Source organism: Phyllobates terribilis, unplaced genomic scaffold (genome assembly GCF_046119375.1).
Source record: "Phyllobates terribilis strain yellow unplaced genomic scaffold, ASM4611937v1 Scaffold_11__3_contigs__length_659146591, whole genome shotgun sequence".
NCBI classification, from domain to species: Eukaryota; Metazoa; Chordata; class Amphibia; order Anura; family Dendrobatidae; genus Phyllobates; species Phyllobates terribilis.
In genome coordinates this window covers 612,444,548-612,453,594 of record NW_027362771.1, presented here as the reverse complement: position 1 = coordinate 612,453,594, position 9,047 = coordinate 612,444,548, and the positions used below count along the sequence as shown (strand labels likewise).

Sequence of the window (9,047 nt, the reverse complement as noted above, 5' to 3'; positions counted from 1 at the left end):
GACCTTGTGAAGCAGTGCATCAAGATCCGGATAGTCCCTTAAAAACTCTGCATGACCAAGTTGAGCACATGTGCCAGACATGGGATGTGAGTGAGGTTGCCTAGGCCCTGAGCTGCCACCAGATTTTGGCCATTGTCACACACTACCATGCCTGGCTGGAGATTCGCTGGCACAAACCACACGTCGCTCTGCTGCTTGATGGCATTCCAGAGCTCCTGCGCTGTGTGGCTTCGATTCCCCAAAGAAATTAATTTTAATAGGGCCTGTTGACGTTTGGCCACGGCTGTGCTCATATCGGTCATCATAACAGGTAACCGTTCACGGGTCGATGTGGAGGTAGACCGTGACGGCTCCCGCAGCGCTGATTCAGAGGAACTGGAGTATGAGGAGGAGTCAATGTGTACAGACTGGATTCATGCAATCCTTGGAGTTGGCAGAACACGTTCAGCGCCACTCTCAAGATCTGTACCCGGCTCCACAATATTTACCCAATGGGCAGTGAGGGAAAGATATCGTCCCTGTCCATGCTTACTGGTCCACGCATCGGTGGTCAGGTGGACCTTGCTACTTACGGCGTTTTGTAGTGCTTGTTTAATTTTTCCCTCCACATGATGTTGTAGGGCAAGGACTGCTTGCCTGCTGAAATAAAAGCGGCTGGGCACGTTGTATTGTGGAACTGCCAATGCCATAAAGTTACGGAAGGTGTCAGTCTCCACCAGCCTGAATGATAGCATTTCAAGGGCCAGTAGTTTAGCAATGCCAGCATTCAAAGCCTGTGCTCGGGGGTACTTTGCCGAGTATGGGCGCCTTTTCTCCCATGCCTGTGCTAACGATGGCTGTAGACTGGCCTGGGAGTGTGAGGATGACTGGGAAAGTGGTGCTGTGGGTGGAATTACACTGTGTCTCTGTACAACAGTGCCAGAGATTCTTCCATGGCGATCCTGTGAGGAAGCCGAACCAGCTGTGTGTGAGATGGAGGAAGAGGCTACAACACGAGCTGAAGAGGTGGTAGGTGGCGCTGTTGGTTGGCCAAGGTCTTCAGTGTGTTTTTGTAACTCCACCACGTGCTTGGTCCGCACATGTTTCCACATATTTGTGGTATTGAGGTTGCTGACACTTTTCCCTCTTTTCACCTTCTGATTACACAGCTTGCATTTGACAAAGCAAATGTCATCTGCAGCTGTGTCAAAAAAGGACCAGGCACTGCAAGTCTTGGGATCGCATGCTTTGGATTTTGGAAGAGCCATGCTCCTAATGGGTGCCGAAGTGGAGGCTACAGGCAACCAAGTCAGCCCCCTCCCTCTCCCTCCCTTTCTGGCTGTTTGGGGAATCTCTTCCTCAGAGCTGCTCCCACCACCTTACTGTCCCTCACGCCATGATGGGTCAAGGACCTCATCATCTACACCACCCTCTTCAAACAACTGCTTCTCCTGGGTAGTCTCGACAGCACAGTACGCACCAGAAAGTGGCACCTGAGTCTCATCATCAGATGCATACTGAGGTGTGCTGCTGACCATAGGCACTAGCCCACCCGCCTCTTCAGATTCAGAGAGACAAAACGGTTGCGCATCACTGCATACTACCTCTTCTTCAAATTCTCGAATTCTGCTTGGCTGGCCCCCTTTTTCCAAGCCAAGAGATTCAGAGAACAGAAGTAGAGATGGCTCCTGTCCAGGGCTCTCTGACTGCCTGGGCAATTTGGCAGGTGGTGAAGAGACAGATGGGTGCTCTTCAGTGATCAGGACCTGAGAGGATCTGGAACTAATTGAAGTCGATGCGTTAGCTGCCATCCATCCGACAACGGCTTCAATTTGGTCATCCCGCAGCAGTGGGGTACGGCTAAATCCTAAAAAGCTGTGCATAAAGGACTGTTCCCTGGTAAAACTGTGGGATGCTGAGTCACTGGTGCCCGCAGCAGGCACAGAATCCCCACGTCCTCTCCCTGCAGGCACAGAATCCTCACGTCCTCTCCCTGCAGAAACTCCACGCCCACGCCAACGACCAAGACCACGACCACATGCCTTACTCCCTGCCTTCTTCATATTGGTAGACTGATAAAGATAGGCAGATAAGTACTAAGGGCTTAGTGTGCTTATTCCTGAACAGCTGTTAACAGGTATAAGAAACACAAATTTTATAAAGTGTGGACTAGACTTTAATATGAGCTAATGTGGCCAACACAACTGTAAAGTGGAGTGTTTGGTGAACTTTATTTAGTTTTTTTGGTCACAAAAAGACGCTGGATGTGCCCAAAGATGTAATACCGATAGTATCACAAACTTTTTGTAGCTATTACAATGTAGGAAGGTAACCTACAATGCAATAGATGAGGCTACAAAAAATAGGTTAATACTAATCTGGCTGGGGCTGCAGGGCACAATGCTGCAGAAAGGCTCCTCTAACTACTCCTATATAGTGTGTTTGGAACCAATTTAGCTGAATATGGAAGGAACCACTACACTAATAGGAGAAATCAGGAAAAATTATGAATTGGCAAAAAAGGACAATGTATGAGGCAATGACACATACTGAGTGCACTGCAACCAGACGTGGCTGAAGCACACACTACAGGGTGAGCTGCACTCACACACACAGACCTTGCAGACAGCGGTGAACAGTACAGATGCAGAGCACTGTGCACTAGCGCTGCAAGACAAAAAAAATTTCTCTATCTACTCCTATATAGTGTGCTTGGAACCAATTTAGCTGAATACGGATGGAACCACCACACTAATAAGAGATATCAGGAAAAATTATGTATTGGCAAAAAAGGACAATGTATGAGGCAGTGACACACACTGAGTGCACTACAACCAGATGTGGCTGAAGCACACACTACAGGGTGAGCTGCACTCACACACACAGACCTTGCAGACAGCGGTGAACAGCACAGAGACCTGTGCACTTGCGCTGCAAGGCACAGCGATTTATAAAGTAGCTTGGGTAAAGCAGAATAGACCAAATAGGTAGCTAAAACTGTCCCTCAGAACAACAGCGTCCTATCCCTAACTGAATTCACATCAGAGTGAGCTCAAAAAGGCGGCGGCGGCTTTTATAGTGCATCATGACATCATTTCAGCAGCCAATTACAGCGATGCCATTAGTTAAGATGCCTACATGCCTAACAGGATGTGCCCACACTTCTTAGGATCCTCATTGGCTGAATAAAATGAAACTGGCTCTTTGCATTATGGGAACTTCCGATACCGGTATACGATATTGCAAAAGTATCGGAATTAAATATCGGAATTCCGGTACCGGGAATATCGGCCGATACCCGATATTTCAGTATCGGAATGCTCAACACTATTGACCACTTTACCCTTTTCATCCTTTAAAAATCCTATAGCATCTTTGGCTTTTCTTTAACTTTTGACTTTCTTCCAAAATCCTTTCTTATTGCTTTTGGTCTCTCTTTCAAGCCTCACTTCATTACTGGCTTTAGCTCTTCTAACGCTAGCCCAGCTTTCCCTGCAGACAGCATTATATTCTTCTTTAGATATGAACCCTTCTTTCCATTTGATATTCATGTCTTTGTTCCTTTTCAGCAAGCTTTTAAGTTCAGTATTCAGGCATCCTTGTCTCCATAAATGCTTTCCATTCTTCCTTCTTTTCGGGATTGTTACTGATTGTGCAGTGAGAATTTCATTTAGCAAAAATCTCCCATCCTTCCTTGACATTTCTTTCCTTTAGAACATCCTACCTTTCCTTCCTTTTGACAGAGTCCATTAAAAACTGCCTTTCTACAGTCCAATCTTAAAATCTCAGTTTTCGCCGGTTTTCCACCTTTTGTAGTTCAAAAGTATAGGATAGAATTACCGCTGACTCCTAAATTCTCAATCCCCTTTACTACCTCAACTGTTTCCAAATTTTTGGTAAAAATTAGATTCAAATAAATAATGGCAGCGGTGGGATTTGAACCCACGCCTCCAAAGAGACTTGAGACTTTATCTAGCACCTTAGACTGCTCGGCCACGCAACCTCATACGGATTTTCAAACTTATTTAAATCAGAAATTTGCTAATGATATAAGTGGCAGACAACATTGTATATCTAATTAGACAAAAATACAAATGTTATTATGCATGAGCAACGTAGTTATTAGGGATTTGTTTGTACATTGACTCTGGGGCACCATTTTACAAAACATATGACTTGTATCCAGATATTTAACTAATCTTTCCTCTGTTGGCTCATCCGCTAATTTTTAGATATCACTGAATTAGGTGGTATAGATTACTTGCTATGATCTCCCATATACAGGACACTCAAACATGAAAGATTCCTACACCCCTGCCTGTGCGTAACAGATAATCAGAAGCAGCAGCAATGAAGACATTATACAGCAGTGCAGAGCAGTGTAGCTGTGAATCCATCAATAGGGTGACTTACTGGAAAGCAGCAGAAGCAGCATGGCTCTGTTTATGTTTGCTATTCACTCTGCTCATCCTGTATTGATAACCCTAAAAAGGCAGCAGGGATATAATCTAGCAATTAGAATTCTTTTGACCAAGATTGATTTTGGCAAATTTTGAGAATTGTTGATAATTGATTGAACTGACATGGGTGTAACATAGATGGCAAATTATGTAATTAATTCTGATGCCCAAAAGCCAACAGGACCACTCATATGCAGTATTCATATGTATGACTTGCTCACATGTTCCTTTTCTTCTACAGCACAGTGAAGATCACTTGATATTACATTTGCTTTCTTAGAGAACACAGAAGCAAAATAGGAATTTAAAAGTTCAGTCTTCTCAACATGATTATTGACCACTTTACCCTTTTCATCCTGTAAAAATCCTATAGCATCTTTGGCTTTTCTTTAACTTTTGACTTACTTCCAAAATCCTTTCTTATTGCTTTTGGTCTCTCTTGCAAGCCTCACTTCATTACTGGCTTTAGCTCTTCTAACGCTAGCCCAGCTTTCCCTGCAGACAGCATTAAATTATTTTTTAGATATGAACCCTTCTTTCCATTTGATATTCATTTCTTTGTTCCTTTTTAGCAAGCTTTTAAGTTCAGTATTCTGCCATCCTGGTCTCCATAAATGCTTTCCATTCTTCCTTCTTTTCGGGATTGTTACTGATTGTGCAGTGAGAATTTAATTTAGCAAAATCTCCCATCCTTCCTTGACATTTCTTTCCTTTAGAACATCCTACCTTTCCTTCCTTTTGACAGAGTCCATTAAAAACTGCCTTTCTACAGTCCAATCTTAAAATCTCAGTTTTCGCCGGTTTTCCACCTTTTGTAGTTCAAAAGTATAGGATAGAATTACCGCTGCCTCCTAAATTCTCAATCCCCTTTACTACCTCAACTGATTCCAAATTTTTGGTAAAAATTAGATCCAAATAAATAATGGCAGTGGTGGGATTTGAACCCACGCCTCCAAAGAGACTGGAGCCTTTATCTAGCACCTTAGACCGCTCGGCCACGATACCTCATACGGATTTTCTAACTTATTTAAATCAGAAATTTGCTTATGATATAAGCGGCAGAAAACATTGTATATCTAATTAGACAAAAAATACAAATGTTATTATGCATGAGCAACGTAGTTATCAGGAATTTGATTGTACATTGACTCTGGGGCACCATTTTACAAAACATATGACTTGTATCCAAATATTTAACTAATCTTTCCTCTGATGGCTCATCCGCTAATTTTTAGATATCACTGAATTAGGTGGTATAGCTTACTTGCTATGATCTCCCATATACAGGACACACAAACATGAAGGATTCCTAAACCCCTGTCTGTACGTAACAGAAAATCTGAAGCAACAGCAAGGAAGACATTATACAGCAGTGCAGAGCAATGTAGCTATGAGTTCATCACTAGGGTGACTTACTGGAAAGCAGCAGAAGCAGCATGGCTCTGTTTATGTTTGCTAATCACTCTGCTCATACTGTATAGATAACCCTAAAAAGGCAGCAGGGATATGAGCTAGCAGTTAGACTTCTTTTGACCAAGATTGATTTTGGCAAATTTTGAGAATGGTTGATCATTGATTGAACAGACATGGATGTAACATAGATGGTAAATTATGTAATTAATTCTGATGCCTAAAGCCAACATGACCACTCATATGCAGTATTCATACGTATGACTTGTTCACATGTTCCTTTTCTTCTACAGCACAGTGAAGATCACTTGATGTTACATTTGCTATCTTAGAGAACACAGAAGCCAAATAGGAATTTAAAAGTTCAGTCTTCTCAACATCATTATTGACCACTTTACCCTTTTCATCCTTTAAAAATCCTAGAGCATCTTTGGCTTTTCTTTAACTTTTGACTTACTTCCAAAATCCTTTCTTATTGTTTTTGGTCTCTCTTGCAAGCCTCACTTCATTACTGGCTTTAGCTCTTCTAATGCTAGCCCAGCTTTCCCTGCAGACAGCATTATATTCTTCTTTAGATATGAACCCTTCTTTCCATTTGATATTCATTTCTTTGTTCCTTTTTAGCAAGCTTTTAAGTTCAGTATTCTGCCATGCTGGCCTCCATAAATGCTTTCCTTTCTTCCTTCTTTTCGGGATTGTTACTGATTGTGCAGTGAGAATTTAATTTAGCAAAATCTCCCATCCTTCCTTGACATTTCTTTCCTTTAGAACATCCTACCTTTCCTTCCTTTTGACAGAGTCCATTAAAAACTGCCTTTCTACAGTCCAATCTTAAAATCTCAGTTTTCGCCGGTTTTCCACCTTTTGTAGTTCAAAAGTATAGGATAGAATTACCGCTGCCTCCTAAATTCTCAATCCCCTTTACTACCTCAACTGATTCCAAATTTTTGGTGAAAAATTAGATCCAAATAAATAATGGCAGTGGTGGGATTTGAACCCACGCCTCCAAAGAGACTGTAGCCTTTATCTAGCACCTTAGACCGCCTGGCCACGCTACCTCATATGGATTTTCAAACTTATTTAAATCAGAAATTTACTTATGATATAAGTGGCAGAAAACATTGTATATCTAATTAGACAAAAATACAAATGTTATTATGCATGAGCAAAGTAGTTATCAGGGATTTGTTTGTACATTGACTCTGGGGCACCATTTTACAAAACATATGACTTGTATGCAGATATTTAACTAATCTTTCCTCTGCTGGCTCATCCGCTAATTTTTAGATATCACTAAATTAGGTGGTATAGATTACTTGCTATGATCTGCCATATACAGGACGCACAAACATGAAGGATTCCTACACCCCTGCCTGTACGTAACAGAAAATCAGAAGCAACAGCAAGGAAGACATTATACAGCAGTGCAGAGCAATGTAGCTATGAGTTCATCACTAGGGTGACTTACTGGAAAGCAGCAGAAGCAGCATGGCTCTGTTTATGTTTGCTAATCACTCTGCTCATACTGTATTGATAACCCAAAAAGGCAACAGGGATATGAGCTAGAAGTTAGACTTCTTTTGACCAAGATTGACTTTGGCAAATTTTGAGAATGGTTGATCATTGATTGAACAGACATGGATGTAACATAGATGGAAAATTATGTAAGTAATTCTGATGCCTAAAGCCAACATGACCACTCATATGCAGTAGTCATACATATAATTGGTCACATGATCCTTTTCTTCTACAGCACAGTGAAGATCGCTTGATGTTACCTTTGCTTTCTTAGAGAACACAGAAGCAAAACAGGAATTTAAAAGTTCAGTCTTCTCAACATCATTATTGACCACTTTACCCTTTTCATCCTTTAAAAATCCTAGAGCATCTTTGGCTTTTCTTTAACTTTTGACTTACTTCCAAAATCCTTTCTTATTGCTTTTGGTCTCTCTTGCAAGCCTCACTTCATTACTGGCTTTAGCTCTTCTAACGCTAGCCCAGCTTTCCCTGCAGACAGCATTATATTCATCTTTAGATGTGAACCCTTCTTTCCATTTGATATTCATTTCTTTGTTCCTTTTTAGCAAGCTTTTAAGTTCAGTATTCAGCCATCCTGGTCTCCATAAATGCTTTCCATTCTTCCTTCTTTTCGGGATTGTTATTGATTGTGCAGTGAGAATTTAATTTAGCAAAATCTCCCATCCTTCCTGGACATTTCTTTTCTTTAGAATATCCTACCTTTCCTTCCTTTTTACTGAGTCCATTAAAAACTGCCATTCTACAGTCCAATCTTAAAATCTCAGTTTTTGCAGGTTTTCCACCTTTTGTAGTTCAAAAGTATAGGATAGAAATACCGCTGCCTCCTAAATTTTCAATCCCCTTTACTTCCTCAACCATTTCCTAATTTTTGGGAAAAATTAGATCCAAATAAATAATGGCAGCGATGGGATTTGAACCCACACCTCCAGAGAGACTGGAGCCTTAATCCAGCGCCTTTGACCGCTCGGCCACGCTACCTCATAAAGATGTTCAAACTTATTTAAATCAGAAATTTTCTAATGATATAAGTGGCAGAAAACATTGTATATCTAATTAGACAAAAATACAAATGTTATAATGCATGAGCAACGTAGTTATCAGGGATTTGTTTGTACATTGACTCTGGGGCACCATTTTACAAAACATATGACTTGTATCCAGATATTTAACTAATCTTTCCTCTGCTGGCTCATCCGCTAATTTTTAGATATCACTGAATTAGGTGGTATAGATTACTTGCTATGATCTCCCATATACAGGACACACAAACATGAAGGATTCCTACACCCCTGCCTGTACGTAACAGAAAATCAGAAGCAACAGCAAGGAAGACATTATACAGCAGTGCAGAGCAATGTAGCTATGAGTTCATCACTAGGGTGACTTACTGGAAAGCAGCAGAAGCAGCATGGCTCTGTTTATGTTTGCTAATCACTCTGCTCATCCTGTATAGATAACCCTAAAAAGGCAGCAGGGATATGAGCTAGCAGTTAGACTTCTTTTGACCAAGATTGATTTTGGCAAATTTTGAGAATGGTTGATCATTGATTGAACAGACATGGATGTAACATACAGTACAGACCAAAAGTTTGGACACACCTTCTCATTTAAAGATTTTTCTGTATTTTTATGACTTTGAAAATTGTACATTAACACTGA

The 9,047-nt window shown here is 41.2% G+C and overlaps 1 non-coding gene across 1 annotated transcript; it reads right to left on the bottom strand.

The window, feature by feature from the left end:
* Positions 1-8,284: 8,284 nt before the first annotated feature.
* Positions 8,285-8,366, bottom strand: TRNAL-AAG (transfer RNA leucine (anticodon AAG)). Its single transcript has one exon. It is a non-coding gene; the product is annotated as a tRNA-Leu (tRNA).
* Between the last annotated feature and the right edge of the window lie 681 nt (positions 8,367-9,047).